General features: G+C 40.3%; 1 long non-coding RNA gene across 1 annotated transcript in view; it reads left to right on the top strand.

Moving 5' to 3' along the window:
* The window catches only part of LOC135232839 (uncharacterized), an 80,104-nt gene that overhangs the window by 18,426 nt on the left and 41,387 nt on the right, over nucleotides 1–20,291 (top strand). The window lies entirely within an intron of this gene.

Here is a 20,291-nt window from a genome sequence, read left to right as displayed (position 1 = left end):
CTGAGTAATGGATTGGAAGTGCCTCTTTCCTCCTGCTTCCCCAAGGGTCCACCCTCTCTGCCATGAATGGTTGCCCCACCCACTCATCCTTCATCTTGCTCAATTGTCACCTACACAAAGCCCTCCTTTATCTTCCAGGCAGTGCTAATGGCTTCCTCCTCTGTGTCCCCCAGCCCTTTGTATGACGCCATATTTAGAACTAAACAAATTGTGCTGTCATGATTTGTTTATCTATCTGTCTCTCTCAGTAAGTGATGAGCTCTTTGGAGCTAAGCACTATGTCCTCATCGTTTTTATACACCTATCTTCTTTTGTTGAATAAATTGTTGCATCTATTCTCAAATCTTTCTGAACATTTTCAGTGCCTGCCCCTTGTCTTCAGCGTAAACTCCAAGCTTAACTCCTGTTACGTACCTCAATACCCCAGGCAGACTGGGAAAACCTCTATAGCCCCCCTCTTTTCCTTTACCAGCAAGGCTCCCTCTGCTTGGAATGCAGCTCCCCAAACACCAAACCACCCCCTTTCCCTGTTCTGGGTTGTCTTTTCCTCATTCTTGAGATTGGTTACGGGCACACCCCTGGGTGTTGCTACAGTATTGTGTGTTTTTCCCAAGATATCATTTAATACAGGCTTATTGTGATTGCTATGTACTTGTCTACCTTGCCCTCTAGAACAAAGACCCTTGAGCTAGCTCGATGCAGAGTTTCTGCCTCCTAGGAGAGACAGACGATGACTCTTACAAAACCCATGAAACTTTGTAATAAAATAGAAAGGAATCTGAAATTAGGAAATGGGTTCTTGTCTAGGTTTTGCTACTTACAGATGGGGAGGAAAAAAAGGTATACAAGTTTACCTTTTTGGTGGTTTCTCAAAAAGTTAAACATAGAATTGGTATTAAAAAAAAACCCAAAAAACCAAACCCGTTGCCATCGAGTTGATTCCGACTCACAGTGACCCTATAGGACGGAGTAGATCTGCCCCACAGAGATTCCAAGAAGTGTCTGGTGGCTTCGAACCACCAACCTTTCAGTTAGCAGATGCAGCTCTTAGCCACAGAATGGGTATGTGGCCCAGCAGTTCCCCTCTTAGTTATATACCCAAAAGACTTGAAAGTAGGAACTCAAACAGATACTTGTTCATGGATGATTATTGCAACATTGTTCGCAAGAGCCAAAAGGTGGAAACAACCCAAGTGAACATCAACAGATGAATGGATAAACAAAATGTGGTCTATCCATACAATGGAATATTTTCAGCCATAAAAAGAAGTGAAGTCCTGATATGTGCTACAACATGGATGAACCTTGAAAACATTACACTGAGCGAAATAAGTCAGACACAAAAGGACAGATATGTTATGATTCCACTGATATGAAATATCTAGAATAGGCAAATGTATAGAGACAAAAATTTAGTAGTGGTTAACGGGCTGGTAGGAGGGGGGAAGGGGGAGTTACTGCTTAAAGGATACTGAGCTTCTATTTGGGGGATGAAAAACATTTGAAAATGGTTAGTGGTGATGGTTTTACAACATGATGAATGTAGTTAGTGTCACTGATTTGTACACATAAAAATGGTTAAAATAGCAAATGTTTTGTTATATATATACACTACCACTATTAAAAAAAAAAAAAAAAAGGTTGCCTAAGCATAAGAGTAATTTAGAAAAAGTAGATGTAAGTGAAGAAAAACAAGCCCCTTCCAGGAAGTAGAACCCAAAATACAAGGACAGTGAAAACAGACAAGTCAGTTTAGCAGCAACTGGGGTTAACAGAATGCCACAGGAAGGGAACGCCCACTCTTCCTGTTACCATAACATAATAGTGGAGGAGCCATAGTGTAGACGTATGCCCAGGCAGGCTGGTGGCACTAAGATTGCCTGAGGAAGGTCTGGGAAAGCATGCCAGGAGAAAGAAAGAGAACAAAGAGTAGGTTTTTGGTTTGTCTAAAGATAGGATGTCAAGCCTGGGGGATATTTGTTTATTCCACTGAAGAAGCTACTGGAACAATCCATGCCAGCCATTGGCATTGCTGCATGGACGAAGATAGTGGTGTTCATGCTTTGACAACACTTGGAACGTGGTCAGGTTGTGGCAGCTGCCTTGACTTATGGCCCTGGGCATGGTCAACTCTCCCTGTGTGTCTGAGGGCTCGCTTAAAGGCTTTGAGCCCTAGAAAAATGAGGATATATATTTACATTACCTGGACCTCTGGTGGCACAACTGTTAAGCACTCACTTGTTAATGAAAGAAAGGTCAGTATTTTTAACCCACCAGCAGCTCTGCGGGAGAAAAGACCTGGCAAGCTGTTTCTGTAAAGATTACAGCCTAGGAAACTCTATGGGGCAGTTCTACTCTTTCCCATGGGGTGAAAATCGACAGCACACGCAACAACGTATTGACATTAGTAACTGTATTCAGCATTAGCTTCGAACATTTGGTAAACATAATATTGCTTAAAACAAAAAAAGCCAAACCCAGTGCTGTTGAGTTGATTCCGACTCATAGTGACCCTATAGGACGAAGTAGAACTGCCTCATAAAGTTTCCAGCGAGCGCCTGGCAGATTCGAACTGCCGACCTCTTGCTTAGCAGCCGTAGCACTTAACCACTATGCCACCAGGATTTCAGCCATGTATATGGCTTATATGGCTGCTCATGGAATTGAATGGAGCTCTGAGGGCCGGACCACGTGGTGTGTCTCTGTGTCACCACAGAGCTGTGCAATGTGGCTCCACACACAGGGGATATTTGAAAGTGGAATTTACTCGGTGACGAACACAGATCCATTTCTCTTAAATTCCTCATGCTTTAGCTACGTTGGCCTTTATTTTTATACCTTCTTCCCTTTATTGGTGTATTCATTCAACAGATACTGGTTACGTGCCTCTCATGTGCCACTCACTGTGCCAGGGACGGAGCCATGAAAAAGTAGTAGTGTGGCTTCATTTAAAGGGGAGAATGATGGTGGTTCGTTTACATCGCATGGGCTCCAGAGTCAGACTTGGAATTATCTCCTAACTCTGCTCCCTGCCATCCGTGCAACCTTGAGCAAGTTACTTACTTCTCCATACCTCAGTTAGTTGTCTAAAAATGAGAATAGCCAAGTACTTGCCTCATAAAGTTGATATGAGGAGTCAGCGAGACAAGGTATGCAGAGCACTAATGTGATCAGCACTCGGGAAATGCCTAGGAGCCTTGGTGGCTCAATGGTTAAGCACTAGGCTGCTAACCAAAAGATTGGTGGTTCAAACCCACCAGCGATTCCGTAGGAGAAAGACCTGGTGATCAGTTCCTGTAAAGGTTACAGCCAAGAAAACCCTATGGGGCAGTTCTTCTCTGTCACATGCGGTCATGATGAATTCAAAACCAACTGGATGCCACCTAACAACAAGACAGGAAATGCCAGTTACTGTTTGTTGTAAAATAGGTATATTTTCCCTACTCTCCACATAGAAGAATGATCCTTAGTCAGCTTAAATTTGAGACTAAATTTTTTATTCAGTGCCTGCCTTGGGTTTTGAACCCAGTTCTGTTCGACTCTCAAAGATGGGCTCCTTTCATAGTGTCATGCTGAACTCCCGGTGGTCCCTAAGCTTAAGGAACTTTCTTTTGATTGGTGGAGAATCCATTGGCCTTCTTTTCTTATTCCTTGCCTTCCAATCAATGCATATTCTCCCTGCCCCCTCCCTTTTTTTCTGGTACAGCCCTAATGCTGTTTAAGGGCCTGCCTTCCTATTCAGGGCCAGATTCTCAGGGAAGGCGATCCTATTCTCTCAGAGTATAAATCCTGAATAGGTTAAGTCAGTCTTAATTATCACATTTTCTCTGGGTAAACAGGCTCCTGGCAGGTTCCTATGGAGTGCAGGGAGAGGGGGAATCTTTTGGAAAGGTTTCCTAACTCTAAAAAGGAAACACAGCTGTGAATGACTGCACAGGACAATGGAGAGAATCTGAATCCTTGATGACTTGTTGCAACCACCCTACCTGTTAGCATATCACGTAACAGAATAATAAGTTATTGCATTATTCTATGAACTTGGCAATATGCAAACAACGTTCTTGGGGAAATGCCTGCTACTTCTGTTGTTTTTCTCCCTTTGTCCTTATTCTCTGTTCAGCATGCTTACCAGGGCACAGAAGGGTGATATGAAACCATCTTTTGACTCATTCTCACATCGTCCATTAAATTATAATTTTGGCCAACCTAAAAAGATGGTCAGCAATTGGTGTTTTAGTTTTGATACTGTTCATTAATAGCATTTCCTTTAGTCTCCACTAGATTCTTCTTATATTGTTCACTTCATTGATTTTTCTGCTCCTAACTATAAACATTTTTATTTCCATAATCCTTGCTGGAGTAACATTCCCTTTTCCTGAGGAAAAGCTTGCGTAGACCTGCTTCTAAATCAAAGGCCTGACGCACTAAAGGTAATCTCAGGACTCCTTGTGGACCCAGTGACAACAAATGGCGTCATTACGACAAATTGAATTCTATTCTCCAAAAGAAAGGCTTGCCTCCTCCCATGGATCTGCTTCTACTTATACCACTGTACCTGCACTGACTTTGTGTGAGCTACAGTTGGTCACGGGATCTGTCCCAAAGTATGTGTGCTGCATGGGTCAGTAATTTTATCATTTCCACGCCTACTACAATTTTTCAATATAGTTGGAGTAAATATTAGGACTTTGGTTTCCCCTCGTGTAAAAAAACAGGGATTTAGGTAAAAATATTTCTCCTTCTTAAGAGCATTAATTCATTCCTTGTTATTTCAGAAGCGATCCATGAAATACAGATTTGTAAAACGAAAAATTTTCCATCATCTCATCACCCACCGTTAACATTATGATTATTCTTTCTAATTTTTATATACATATTTATTTATATAAATTTGTATTTATATAAAAATTAGAAATAATCATATATATATATATATATATGTCCATTGCCATCTACTCAATTCTGACTCATAGTGACCCTATATGACAGAATTGAACTGCCCCATAGGGTTTCCTATGCTGTAATCTTTACGGAGGAGGTCATCAGGTCTTTTCTCCTTCAGAGCTGATGGTGGGTTCAAACTGCTGGCCTTTTAGCCCCTGAGGGCGTAACCGTTTCACTACCAGGGCACTCTTACTCTTTCTCTGTACATATCCTGAAAACATTTTCATTATTATTTTCATTTTTTCTGTGTTTCTTGTGTATAACAAAATGAAAAAAATACTCTTTGGTGTGTGTGTGTGTATATACACACACACATACTATATGGTATATACTATACACAGAAAATGAATACTGTATGGTATATACACAGATGCATGCTTTTCTATGTGTACATTTTTTTTTTTTAAATAACAGAAATGACACTATATACATATTCTGCCCCCCTCACTAGTTGAAATCACCTTCTGGAGACTGTCTTCCTTATCTTATTCTCTACTCTGTCCTAATTCCTAGAGCAGTGTCTAATTAAATAGTTGTCAACTCACTGCTTTTATCCCTGAACAATTTGCTGTAATTTCTTTCCATAATAATTAATACAGATTGTGGGAAACTGAGGAGCTATCTTACGTATATGCCTGGATGTCACAAATGACTAAGCATTCTGCTGCTAGCTGAAAGGTTGGCAGTTCAAACCCACCCAGAGGTACCTAGAAGACAGGCCTGATGATCTGGTTCCAAAAGGTCACAGCCTTGAAAATTCTGTGGAGCAGCCCTTCTCTTCACACATGGGGTCACTATGAGTCTGAATCAGTTTGAATGTGATTAATAGCAACAAAAACATTGTCAGGTAGATGCATGGCCAGGGCTGAATTATCATGTCTGTAGATAAAAGGTATACTTAAAATGATTAATTTTTGATAAAGTTTGGAAAAGGCTTTTATCTAAATTTCTAAGCATTTTTATAACTTTTTATTTTGGAACAATTATAAATTCACAGAAGGTTGCCAATAAATATAAAGAGAGAACCTGTATGCTCCTCCCTCCCCTCCCCCAATGTTAATATCTTCTGCAACTGTAATAGTACCATATCTACACCAACAAACTGACATTGGTACGATCCATAGAACTTATTTAGATTTCACTATTATATATGCGTTCATGTGTGTGTGTGTTTGTATGACATGCAATTTTATGATATGTATAGCCTTGTGTAATCACCACAATCAAGGTCCCATCATCACAAGGCTCTCTTATGTTACCCCTTTATAGCCACATCCATCTCCTCTCCTTATCCCTGACCCTTGACATCCACTTATCTGTTCTCCATCTCTATAATTACATGATTTTATGAATGTTACACAATTGGAATCATGCAGTATGTATCTGTGGGGTAAAGAATTTAACTTTAGACAAAGAATTTGGTTTTTTTCCTTGGTTCCTGAGAAAGAGCCTCTAAAACCTTGAAATTTCTTCAGTGATTGAAGTGTCTTTGATGAGGTCTCCAGACCACTTGAAGGTTTATGCTCCCAAGGTGACTCAGATAGGGGCTGGTCAGGCCAGCAAGCCCATCTCGTGATATCAGCTGACCTCAGGGGAGTGGAACTGATCCAATCAATCATGACTATGTAATGAGGCCCCAGTAAAGGCTCTGTACAACTGAAGCTCCCTGGGCTTCCTGGTTGGTGAAAGACATCTATGTACGTGGGATGGTAGCATGTCCGTTTTTGGGGCATGGAAGCTCTGCATTGGGAACCTTCCCAGACTTCACTCTATGCTTCTTCTCATTTGTATTCTTTTTGCCATAATAAAACTAATTGTAAGTATATTGCTTTCTGTGAGTTATGTGAGTTGTTCCTAGCAAATTATTAAACCCAAGGGAGTAGTGGGAACCAGCAGGTCAGAAGTGAGAGTGCTGGGAACCCCAGAATTTATGGCTGGTATCCTGAGGGGATAGAAGGAACTCTTGAATTTGTAGCAGCAGATCAGAAGTTGGGGTATCATGGGTACCCCCAAGCTTACAGCTAGTGTCTGAGGTCTTGGACAGACTTGGCAGCCTGGAGGACTGTGTCCTTTAACTTGTGAGGCCTGACCTTGCTCCGGATGGTTAGGTCCAGGGGAAGAAGCGCTGCGTGTGCAGCTGGTGTTAGAACAGAAGTGGCAGAGAAGTGAAAAGTAAGGATTTGTTACATCCTTACTTGGGGACCCTGCTGGTGTCATGGGTAAGAGCTATGGCTGCTAACCAAAAGGTCAGCAGCTCGATTCTACCAGGCGCTCCTTGGAAACTGTATGGGGCAGTTCTACTCTGTCCTATAGGGTTGCTATGAATCGCAATTGACTCGATGGCAATGGGTTTTTTTTTTTTTTTTTTGGTACACGTAATGCATTTGATGTTCATATACAGCTTATCTTTAAACTTGGTCATCCTCCCAGTATTGTAGAATTAAAGCTGGTTGCCTGCCCACACTTTCAGAGTTAAATATAATGAAGAAAGAATATTTTATGACATGGCTACTCAAAACTGCTATTTTAGGACTAATTTTATTTGTGAATATTATTTGAATGTGTCAAAGTGCATTCATCCTTTGAAGCATATTGTGATTAATGACATGTTAATTTCCCAAATATTCCTTCTCATTTTGGAGGTTCTTTATTCCAAACAGACGACACCAAACCCCTTGGTACTGACCTTGAGCACTTCTCTGCCAACCCATCTAGGAAACAATTCTGCTTTTTCTTACATTATTGCTGCCTTAGCAATTTATTCCACAAAAGTCTGGACCTTACCAACACCAGCGTCTGTGAAGTTTCAAAATGGATCCCAGATCTTAAAAAGCTACTCAGTGTCACAGAAGAAAATCTTGTCAGCCTAGGCTCTTCATAGTTTCTATCCCAGAGACTTCTCTGGTTCTTCCAGGCATTTGAATTTCTCAATTAAACCACAGAGGGCCTAGATGTGCCTGCTGATGGACAAACTACTCCATGGAACTTAACGTTTGAGTGTCTGTGTGGGAATTTGTGTAGATAAGCTGGGCTACACTTAACCTATGAGTCAGGGTTGACTTACGGCAATGGGTTTTTAAAATCAGGCTAAAAACCACAAGCCAAACCTGTTATAGTTAAGTAGATTCTGATTCATAGACATCTGATGTATTGGACACATTAGAACTGCCTCAAATGGTTTCCCAGGCTGTAATCTTTATGGAAAAAAAACAAAAAATGTAACAAATTATGGATAACATTGCAAAGAATGGGAATTCCAGAAGACTTAATTGTGCTCATGAGGAAACTTTACATAGATCAAGAGGCAGTTGTTTGGACAAAACAAGGGGATACTGATTGGTTTAAAGTCAGGAAAGCTGTGTGTCACGGTTGTACCCTTTCAACATACCTATTCAATCTGTATGCCGAGCAGATAATCCAAAAAGCTGGACTATATGAAGAAGAACGGGGCATCAGTATTGGAGAAAGACTCATTAACAATCTGCGTTATGCAGATGACACAACCTTGCTTGCCGAAAGTGAAGAGGACTTGAAACACTTCCTAATGAAGATCAGAGACCACAGCCTTCAGTATGGATTGCACCTCAACATAAAGAAAACAAAAATCCTCACAACTGGACCAATGAGCAACATCATGATAAATGGAGATAAGATTGAAGTTGTCAAGGATTTCATTTTGCTTGGACCCACAATGAACAGCCATGGAAGCAGCAGTCAAATAATCAAATGACGCATTGCATTGGGTAAATCTGCTGCAAAAGACCTCTTTAAAGTGTTGAAGAGCAAAGATGTCACCTTGAAGACTAAGGTGCACCTGACCCAGCCATGGTATTTTCAATCACATCATGTGCATGTGAAAGCTGGACAATGAATAAGGAAGACTGAGCAAGAATTGACGCCTTTGAATTGTGGTGTTGGTGAAGAATATTGAATGTACCATGGACTGCCAAAAGAAGAAACAAATCTGTCTTGGAAGAAGTACAACCAGAATGCTCCTTAAAAGCAAGGATGGCGAGACTACGTCTTACATACTTTGGACATGCTGTCAGGAGGGATCAGTCCCTGGAGAAGTACATCGTGCTTGGCAAAGTACAGGGTCAGTGGAAAAGAGGAAGACCCTCAACGAGGTGGGTTCACACAGTGGCTGCAACAATAAGCTCAAGCATAGCAATGATTGTAAGGATGGCGCAGGACTGGGCAGTGTTCATTCTGTCATGCATAGGGTTGCTATGAGTCAGAACCCACTCCACGGCTCCTAACAACAATGTTTACGTAAGCAGACTGCCACTTCTCTTCTCCTGCAGAGTGGCTGGTGGGTTGGACCGCTGACCTTTTTATTAGCAGCTGAGCACTTAACTACTGCACCACCAGGGCTCCTTGAATTTAGACCAAAGGCCCAGTTAGTCTGGGGCTGGAATAAAATGTTCTCGCAGGATTTTTAGGCTTGGAGTTAATCCTTCAGGAAGTCATCAATGTGTTGGTAAAATTGAAGAAGCTATTAAACTCACTTGAGAGCTTCCCAAGGGCTGGCTCCTCAGCCCTGCAATGAGCCTGTATTGGATGAAAGGCACGTGCGTGTTGTACAGCGTCCACCTTACCCTGCACTCCCTGAGTACACTGCATCTCAGGGAATTTCATTTAAGTGGGAGTTCTTTACTTGAGGTTTCACGATGGGCTTGAGAAGCTTAGGAAACCACCTCCACATATATTTTGCCAAATGTGCAGTTTTCTGGGGCAAGGGATGTATGACTCCTAAAGGAATGTTATTGTTTGTTACCATAGAATCGGCTCCAACTCATATTGACCTTATGTGTAACAGAACAAATGATCCCTCTTGGTGCAATGGTTAAGCACTCGGGTATTAGCCAAAAGGTTGGCAGTTCAAACCCACGAGTGGCTCCATGGAAGAAAGACCTAGCGATCTGCTCCCATAAAGATTATAGCCTAGAAAACCCAATGGGGCAGTTCTACTCTGTTACATGGGGTTGCTATGAGTTGGAGTCTACTCAACGGCACACAACAACAACAAATAACTAATCAAAATGTTGCCTGGTCCTGTGCCATCCTTACAGTTGTTGCATCCTCATTGTTGTAGCTATTCCTAAAGGTTTAATAAATAACACTGCTTCTCAAATTGGAGTCCATAGGTATGTTCATGAGGGATGTGAAATGTATATGAGAATACTTAAAAGCTGTGTTTTTATTTGAATAACAATAATAAAGAAAAAAAAAACAAGTTATCTGGATGATGCCTTATGTCCTAAAACTACCATTCAGCTTCTGTGTTTGTATTTTTATTTTTAATTGAAATGATTCTCAAGGGTCATTTTAGGTGATACCATTTAACTTCTAATGTAGTGCTTCTCAAACTGTGTATGGCAGCAATATTCTGGGTTGACCTATGAATTCTCAGGTTTGAAGAAACTGCATTAGAGACTGACTAATTAATTCAATAGTTATTTTTAAATGTTTACTAAATCAGTTGCCTTTGAGTCGATTCTGCCTCATGGTGACCCCATGTGTATCAGAGTAGAACTGGGCTCCACAGGGTTTTTAATGGCTGATTTTTTTGGAAGTAGATTGCCAGGCCTTTCTTCTGAGGTGCCTTTAGGTGGACTCGAACCTACAACCTTTTGGTTATTAGCTGAACAGGTTAACCATTTGCACCACCAGGGACTCCTAAATTTTTACTAGGTCCCTCAAATTGTTCCAGTTACTGAAATACAAACACGGATGAGGCCCAGGCTTTGTTCTCAAGGAGTTTTTGTTCTAATGGATCAGAAAGATGAGAAGCTCATATTTATGATCTTTAGAGGTTATGTAAGGGTGTTACAGAAAGCCAGGAAAGAACTGTGAAAGACGAACATCTTGCTCCATTTGGGGGGAGAGCAGGCTTCTAAGCAAGGTGTCACTAATGTGAGGACAGAAGTCAGAGGTCAGAGGTCAGAGCAGGCATTGGCATTCCAAACGGAGGGCAGAATATGCAGAGCCATAGAGGCACATGAGAGCCCAGGACCTGAGAACTGCCAATAATTCTATGTGTGTGGAAGTAAATCATTTGACTATCACCTATCTGCCCATTTGTCATACTTTCATGGCTTCTGAGTTGGTATGATGCTGGAAGCTATGCCAATGTTATCTCACACACCAGCAGGGTTATCTAAAGTGGACAGGTTTCCAGACTAAGCTTCCAGACGAAGGCAGACTGGGAAGAAAAGCCTGATGATCTAATTCCAAGAAGTAGCCAATGAAAACCCTATGGATCATAACAGAATATTGTCCAATGGGCTGCTGGAAGAAGAGCCTCTGAGTTGGAAGGCACTCAAAATACAAAGTGGTCACAACAATGAACCAAAGCATACCAAGGATTGTGAAGATGTTGCAGGACTGGGAAACTTTTTGTTCTGTTGTACATGGGGTTGCCATGAGTTGGAGCCAATTTGACAGCAACTAACAACAACACGAACAACACCACCAACAACAGGACAGTCAAGATTTGACATTCAAGAGGTGCAACCAACATGGCACCCTAACAGATGCATCATGCTGTCCCTCTGCAGCAAAGTCCCAAAAAACTAAACAAAACAGATACAAATGTCAATCCTGGAACTTTAAGCATCAAATGAAGAGATAAAAAAACTAGATCAAACACTAGATGAAAGAAGAAATGGAAGGAAAACAGAACAAGGAAAGATGCAGAGTGGAGGTCCCCGCCAACTAACACAGCACAGCATCACCATCTTGGAGCACCACCAGCAATGACCCTGGACAGGGAGTGCAGGAAGGCAACTTCATGGAGCTCCTAATAGGAGACAGAGCACCTGGTGACCAGAGAAACACACGTTTGCACTTATCACCCTTCTGCCTTCTATGTCACCTGCACCCCTTCCCACTGGGCCATGGCATGCCACCTTGGCTTGAGTGCCACCAGCCCACCACCAGCTCAGGTCTGCCTTGCCTCCATCTGCTGTCTCCCACTGCACAATTTCCTTCCCCTTTCTTTTCTTTCTCCCTCCCAGCTAGCCCTGTACACCACCTCAACTCCTGCCCACCAGGCCATGCTACACCTCTGTGGGTAGAGAGACACCAACCTGCCACCACCCCAGGTCCCTCCTGCTCTCACCTTCTGACTCCTGCTGTGCCATTTTTCCCCTTTGTTCCTTTTCTTTCACCCCTCCCACCTAGCGCTGTATGCTACCTCCTCCTACTTTCAACTGGCCCCTGCTGTGCCACTGTGGATAGAATGCCACTGACATACAGGTCCACCCCCACCTGCTGGCCCCCATCATGCCACTGTTTATATTATTTTATTTTGTTCTTTTCTTTCTGCCTCCCACGTAGTTCTGTATGCCACCCCCATTCCCAATGGCCCCAAGTCTGCTCCCACCAGCTGGCTACCCCCCCTTTTTTCTTTCTCTGTCTTTTCTTTCTCCCCCACCTAACCCTGGACATCACCCTCCCTTCCCACTGGCTGTTGCTGTGCTGCCACAGCTAGAGCACCCTTGGTGCTCAGGCCCCCTGCTGCACTGGGCCCACACAGCTCTTCCTCTCCTGCCACTCAGTCAGCTGCTGAATGGTGGCAAATGAGCCCATACCACTCCCTGTTTGACACCCATGTCTGATGAGGCGCTGTGACCACTCCCACACTGCTGGACCAACATCAGGGGGCAGACAGTGCCCTCCCAGTCTGCCCTTAGCCACTTTGCCAAAACAGTGTACAGGGAAGCAAGCTTGCCCTGCCTGCTGCTACCCTGCCCACCAGACAAGGTGGTGAGACCTATCACGCCCACAGATGAATAAGCAGTAAAACATGCCTGGTCTGAGCATCCTGACATATCAAAACAACACAAAGAAGCAGGATGAAACAAACAAACATAAAATCAATAAATAAAGATACCTTAATGTCTCAGAGACAGCAGACAATATCAGGAGACCCTGGTGGTGTAGTGGTTAAGAGCTACAGCTGCTAACCAAAAGGTTGGCAGTTCAAATCCAAAAGTTCAAAAGGCACTCCTTGGAAACTCCATGAGGCAGTTGTACTATGTCCTGTAGGGTTGCTATGACCCGATTCTAACACATAGCAAAAACATATTAAAAATCAGGACAAGATGGCTCCAGCAAGTGACCAAAATAAAGAATCAGGTGACAGAAGAAAAGGCAGTAGAACTACCTGATATGGAATTCAAAAGTCTAATATTTAGGGCTCTCCAAGAGATTAAGAGGAAACCCTCGTGGTGTAGTGGTTAAGAGTTTGGCTGCTAATGAAAAAGTTGGCAGTTTGAACCCACTGGGCACTACTTGGAAACCCTACAGGGCAGTTCTGCTCTGTCATATAGAGTTGCTATGAGTCAGAATCAGTTCAATGGCAACTTTTTTTTTTTTTCCCAAAGAGCTCAAGGAAAACACAGGCAAAACCAAGGAAAAAATAGACAAAATCATGGAAAACGTAGCCAAAATCAAGGGAAATAGACAAGGCAATAGAAAAATAATACAAGAACAAAACATCAAAATAAATAAAAAATTAGAAACCATACAAAAACAACAACTAGAAAGCCAAAAGATAAACAACAAAATTTTAGAAATGGATAACTCAATAGAAGGTTTTAGGAGCAAATTTGGAAGACAGAATCAGTGAGATTGAAGACAAATTCATGAGTGCCACTTTAAGGAAAAATCAAAGAATGAAGAAAACCTAAGAATTATGTGGCACACAATCAAGAGCAAAATTTGCATGTGGTCAGAGTTCCAGAACAAGAGGAGAAGATGGAAAACACAGAGAAGATTGTTGAAGATTTGCTAGCAAAAACTTTCAAAATATCATGAAAGACAAAAAACTGACCATCCAAGAAACTCAATGAGCCCCACATAGGATAAACCCCAAAATAAAGTCACCAAGACATATCATAATCACACTTGCCAAAACAAAAGACAAAGAAAGAATCCTGAGAGCAGCTCAAGAAAACCAAAGTCACTTACAAAGGGGAAGGAATCTGATTACTTGGCAGAAACTACGCAGGCAAGAAGGAGATGGAATAACATATATAAAACCTTGAAATAATTAAAAAAAAACAAACTGCCAACCAAGAATAATATGTTCTGCAAAACTCTCAAATATGATAGTGAAATTAGGGCATTAGCAGATAAACAGAAATTAAAGGAATTCATGAAAACAAAATCAAACTTACGAGTAATTTTAGAGGCAGTCCTTTGTTTAGAGAACCAGCAAGAAGATCAGTAAACAACTAGAATCTAGGACACAGGACAGCATCAGCCAGATGCCAACTTAAATAAAGACCTCTCAATAATAAAACAAAGCTAAAAGACTTAAAACCACAGAAACAGAGACATCAATCTGTAAATGACAACATCGAAACAACAAAAGAAGGAATAAATAGTGTAGGTATAGAACTTTCAAATGGAGAGGATGTCAAGAGGATATCAAGTAATAAAAGGCTAGTTCATACTTAGGAAGATAGGGGTAAATTTCAAGGTGACCACAAAAAAAGTTAACAAACCTACTCATCAGAATAAAAAAAGAAGAAAAACATAAAGTCTCAGTAAACAAAAAACCTATAACAATGAAAGAAAAGAAAGAAAATTTCACAAAGAAAAGGAACTCAGCAAGGAAAATAAGAGGAACAAAGAAAACGTCAGCACCACACACGCACAAAGCACAATATGACAGCAATAAACTCATACTTATGAATAAAAAAAAAAAAATTTTTTTTTTTTTTTTATGAATAATCACACTGAATGTAAGTGGCTTACATGTGCCTGTAAAGATACAGAGAGTGGCAGAATGGATAAAAATGCATGACTCATCAATATGTTATCTAAAAGAGATACACCTTAGACACAAAGACATAAAAAAAAAAAAATAGCTATGTTAAAAAGCAAAGTATCAATGTATCAAGCAAAAAGTAACCAAAACACGGCAGGAGTGACAATACTAATCTCAGATGAAATAGACTGTAAAGCAAAATCAGCAACAAAAGACAAGGAAGGACATTATATAATGATTAAAACAACAATCCTGCAAGAACACATAACCTTAATAAATATCTATGCACCCAGTGACAGGGCTCCAAAATACATAAACCAAACTCTAAGCACTGAAAAGAGAAATAGACAGTTCCACAATAATTGTAGGAGACTTCAACATACCACTCTCAGGAAAGGAAAGAACATCTTAGAAACTCAAAAAAGGTACAGACGATCTAAAGGCCAAAATCAACCAACTTGACCTCACAGACATATGTAGAACACACCACCCAATAGCACAAAGTATGCATTCTTTTCCAACGCACATGGAACTTTCTCCAGAACAGACCACATTTTAGGCCATAAAGCAACCTTCAATAAAACCCAAAACATTGAAATAATACAAAGCATTCTCTCTGATCACAATACCATAACAGTAGAATTCAATAATAGAAAGAGCAAGGAAAAAAAGAAGTCAAATACATGGAAACTGAATAACACCTTGGTTAAAAACAACTGGATAATTGAAGAAATCAGAGGGAATAAAAATATTCCTAGAATTTATAATGAAAACGCATCACACCAAAGAAAATCTTTGGGACACAGCAAAGGCATTGCTCAGAGGTCAATTTATAGCAATAAATGCACATATCAAAAATAAAGAATGGGGCAAAATTAGCCGTACTACTCGAACAAATAGAAAAAGAATAGCAAAAGAAGCCCTCGATTGCCAGAAGAAAGGAAATAATAAAGATTAGAGCATAAATAAATGAAACAGAGAACAGAAAAACAATAGAAAGAATCAACAAGAACAAAAGTTGGTTCTTTGAAAAGATCAACAGACCATTAGCCAAACTGGCAAAAGAAAAACAGGAGAGGAAGGAAATGACCCAAATAACAAAAGATGGGGGGCATTACAACAGACCCAACTGAAATAAAAAGGATCATAACAGAATACTATGAAAAACTGTACTCCAAATTTGAGAACATAGAGGAAAGACAAAATTCTAGAAGCATACTACCTACCTAAACTAAGACAAGCTGAGATAGAAAATTTGAACAGACCCATAACAAAAGAGGAGATTGAAGTGGTAATTAAAAAAAAACAAAAAAAACAAACTCCCCCCCAAAAAAAGCCCTGGCTCAGTGTCCTAACTGGAGATTTCTACCAAACATTCAAGAAGAGCTCACACCAGTACTACCCAAATTTTAGAGCATAGAAAAGAAAGGGATACTCCTGAATTCATTCTATGAAGCCAGCATAACCCTGATACCAAAACCAGGCAAAGACACCACAAAAAAATAAAATTACCGACCAGTATTTCTCATGAATATAGATGCAAAGATTCTCAACAAAATTTTAGCCAATAGAATCTGGCAAAATAACCATGACCAAGTGGGATTCATACTAGGTATGCAAGGATGGTTCGACATTAGAAAATCAATCAACGTAATCCACTCCATAAATAAAACTAAAGAAAAGAATCATGGTCATCTTAAGCAATGCAGAAAAAGCACCTAATAAACTCAAACACCCACTCTTGATTAAAAAAAAAAAAAAAAACTCTCCATAAAATAGGAATAGAAGGGAAATTCCTCAACATAATAAAGGGCACCAATACCAAACCAATGCCAACATCATTCTCAATGGAGAGAGGCTGAAAGCATTCCCCCTGAGAAGGAGAACAAGACACCACTCTTATTTAACATTGTGCTGTAAGTCCTAGCCAGAGCAATAAGGCAAGAAAAAGAAATAAAGAGCATCCCAACTGAAAAGGAAGACGTAAAACTATCCCTGTTTGTAGATGATATGATCTTATATATTGAGAACCCCAAAGATTCCACAAGAAAACTACTGGAACTAAAAAAAAGATTCAGCAGAGTAGAAGGATGCAAGATCAACATACAAAAATCAGTTGGATTTCTATACACTAACAGAGAGAACTTCAAAAAGGCAATCAGGAAAGCAATACCATTTATAACCAGTTGCTCTTGAGTCTTTTTTATAATCGCCCCTAAGAGGATAAAATACTTAGGAATAAATCTAACCAGGGATGTTAAAGACCTATACAAAGAAAGCTACAGAACAGTATTGCAGAAAACCAAAAAAGACCTACATAAATGGAAAAACATACCAGGCTCATGGGTAGGAAGACTCAACATTGTGAAAATGTCAATTCTACCCAAAGCAATTTATGGATATAATGCAATTCTGATCCAAATGCCAACAGCATTATATATCAAGATGGAAAAACTAATTACCAACTTTATATGGAAAGGAAAGTGGCACAAGATAAGCAAAGCATTATTGAAGAAAAAGAACAAAGTAGGAGGCCTCACACTACCTGACCTCAGAACCTACTAAAAAGCTCTGGTAGTCAGTACAGCCTGGTACTGGTACAACAACAGACACATAGACAAATGGATAGAACCCAGTTATAAAGCCATCCACCTATGATCAGCTGATCTTTGACAAAGGACCAAAGTCCATTAAATGGGAAAAGATAGTCTTTTTAACAAATGGTACTGGCAAAACTGAATGTCCATCTGTAAAAAAATGAAACGGGACCTATACCTCACACCATACACAAAAACTAGCTCAAAGTAGATCTAAGACTTAAATATAAAACCTAAAACGATTAAGATCATGGAAGAAAAAATAGGGACAACACTAGGGGCCCTAATACTTGGCAAAAATACAATAAAAATCATAACTAACAATGCAGAAACACCAGAAGATAAACTAGATAACTGAGAACTCCTAAAAATTAAATGCTTGCGCTCATCAAAAGACTTCACCAAAAAAGTAAAAAGAGAACCTACAGACTGGGGAAAAAGTTCTGACTATGACATAGCTAATCTCTAAATAGAATACTTCAACACCTCAATAATAAAAAGACAGAAAATCCAATTAAAAAATGGGCAAAGGATATGAACACACACTTCACAAATAAGGCATTAGGTAGCTAACAGACAAAGCAATAACAAAGAAGAAATGTTTGCAATCATTAGCCGTTAACCCAGAACCCAACCCAGTGCCGTAGAGTCGATTCCGACTCATAGCGACTCTATAGGACAGAGTAGAACTGCCCCATAGAGTTTCCAAGGAGAGAAATGCAAATCAAAACTACAATTAGATACCATCTCACCCCAATATTACTGGTGCTAATAAAAAAAGGAGAAAATAACAAATGTTGGAGAGGTTGCAGGGAGATTGAAACTCATATTAACCGCTGGTGAGAATGTAAAGTGTTAAATCACTTCGGAAAACGATATGGTGGATCATTAAAAAGCCAGAAATAGAAATACCATACCATCCAGCAATCCCATTCCTAGGACTATGTCTTAGAGAAATAAGAACCATCACACAAATAGACATGTACACACCCATGTTCATCACAGTGCTGTTCACAATAACAGAAAGATGGAAGTAACCTAAGTGCCCATCAACAGATGAATGGATAAACAAATTATGGTACATATACACAATGCAATACTATGTGATGATAAAGTACAATGATGAATCTGCAAAACATCTCACAACATGGATGAAACTGGAGGGCATTACGCTGAGTGAAATAAGTCAATCACAAATGACAAATATTGTATGAGACAACTATTATAAAAACCCAAGAAAAGGTTTACACACAGAAGAAAACAATCTTTGATAGTTATGAGGGAAGGGAGGGGTGGGGAGGGGAAATCACTAACTACGTAATAGACAAGTGTTAACTTCGATGAAGGGAAAGACAACACACAATATAGGGGAAATCAGTACAACTTGACCAAGGCTAAGTCATAGAAGTTTCCTAGACACATCCAAACACCTTGACTGGGGTCTTAAAAGTCATGAGCAGCCATCTAAGATATTCCATTGGTCCCACCCAGTCTGGAACAAGGGGAAATGAAGAAAACCAAAGACAAAAGGGAAAGATTAGTCCAAAGGACTAATGGTCCACAAGTACCAGAGCCTCTACCAGACCGAATCCAGCACAACTAGATGGTGCCCGGCTACTACCACCAACTGCTCTGCCCAGGCTGGAGAAAAATATAGAACAAAATTCTAACACACACACGCACACACGACCAGACTTACTTGTCTGACAGAGACTTGAGAAACCCCCAGACTGTAGCCCCCTGACACCCTGCTAATTCTGAACTGAAGCCCCTCCTGAAGTCCACCTTTCAGCCAAAGATTAGGCAGGCCTGTAAAACAAACAATAAAACATGTGAGGAAAGTGCTTCTTAGTTCAATCAAACATATAAGGCCAAATGGGCAACATCTACCCAAAAGCAGAGATGAGAAGGCAGGAATGGACATGGAGAACCCAGGGTGGAAAGGGGGATTGCAATCAATGTCACAAAACAATTCGTGTATAAATTTTGTAATGAAAAAGTAATTTGTGCTGTAAACTTTCATCTAAAAAACAACAAAAAAAGAAATATACAATTGAACCTGGATTAAGCCATCTACCTACTAAAGGGGTAAAGACTACATTTCCATCTCTGTATGGTGAACAATCAATCCATTTTTTGAATTGAATAAAATAATGTAAGACTTAAAAAAAAATTGCCACACATCAACTAAAAGTTTGAAAATGGAGGTACACAAAGGAATCAGGAACTCTGGTGCTGCCACAGAACATTCTGGGGTATCATTTTTCTTATTCCAAAATAAGGAGGTTGAACTATTTATTTTATAAAGTACCTTCCGGTTCTGAAATTCTGTGATTCTAAATTGCTCTACAGAGCTAGCTGTTCTAGCAGATTTTATAACTGTATAAAATTTCTCTAAGTCACAAATCCAGTGTAAAATTGTTCCATTTCTGTGTACTTTTTTTTTTTTCTTTTCTATGCCAGTTCCACAAAGCGCAGGCCTCTTTTTGTTACAATCACACCTACGATTTATTGTGAGCCAATTAAAATAAATATTTTACCTTGGAAAAGGAAAAAAAAAATTTTTTTTCCCCTAGACTGGTGCCAACCTACATTCCACACTTGGCTCCATCATTTAATCAACTGTGAACTTTATCTGCAGTTGGAAAAGACATTAGGAAATTAATGACTCATGGCCCCACCAGAGCTGTTTTAGGTCAAGAGGACACAGGCTGCACCCCTTCTCCCCTCAAGGGGAGCACGTGGCAGAACTCTGAATGGGAACCATGGCGACCTTTGCTGGAGAGCAAGGGAAATGAGTCATAGGGCTTGACCAAGACCTACTACCTCTGTCTCCAAATGTAGAAACAATGATAAAACCGATGGCTGCCTGATAACAAACGGGAGTTGAAGAGTGGCACAGAAACACAGGAGCATGATATCTTTTGAAGGGAGAACTTTGAAACTTTATACAAGGTGCTTTGCTGTTT

Source organism: Loxodonta africana, chromosome 11, assembly GCF_030014295.1.
Source record: "Loxodonta africana isolate mLoxAfr1 chromosome 11, mLoxAfr1.hap2, whole genome shotgun sequence".
Lineage (NCBI taxonomy): Eukaryota > Metazoa > Chordata > Mammalia > Proboscidea > Elephantidae > Loxodonta > Loxodonta africana.
Note: the sequence above shows the minus strand (reverse complement) of the source record. Positions and strands in the feature narration are given on the sequence as shown.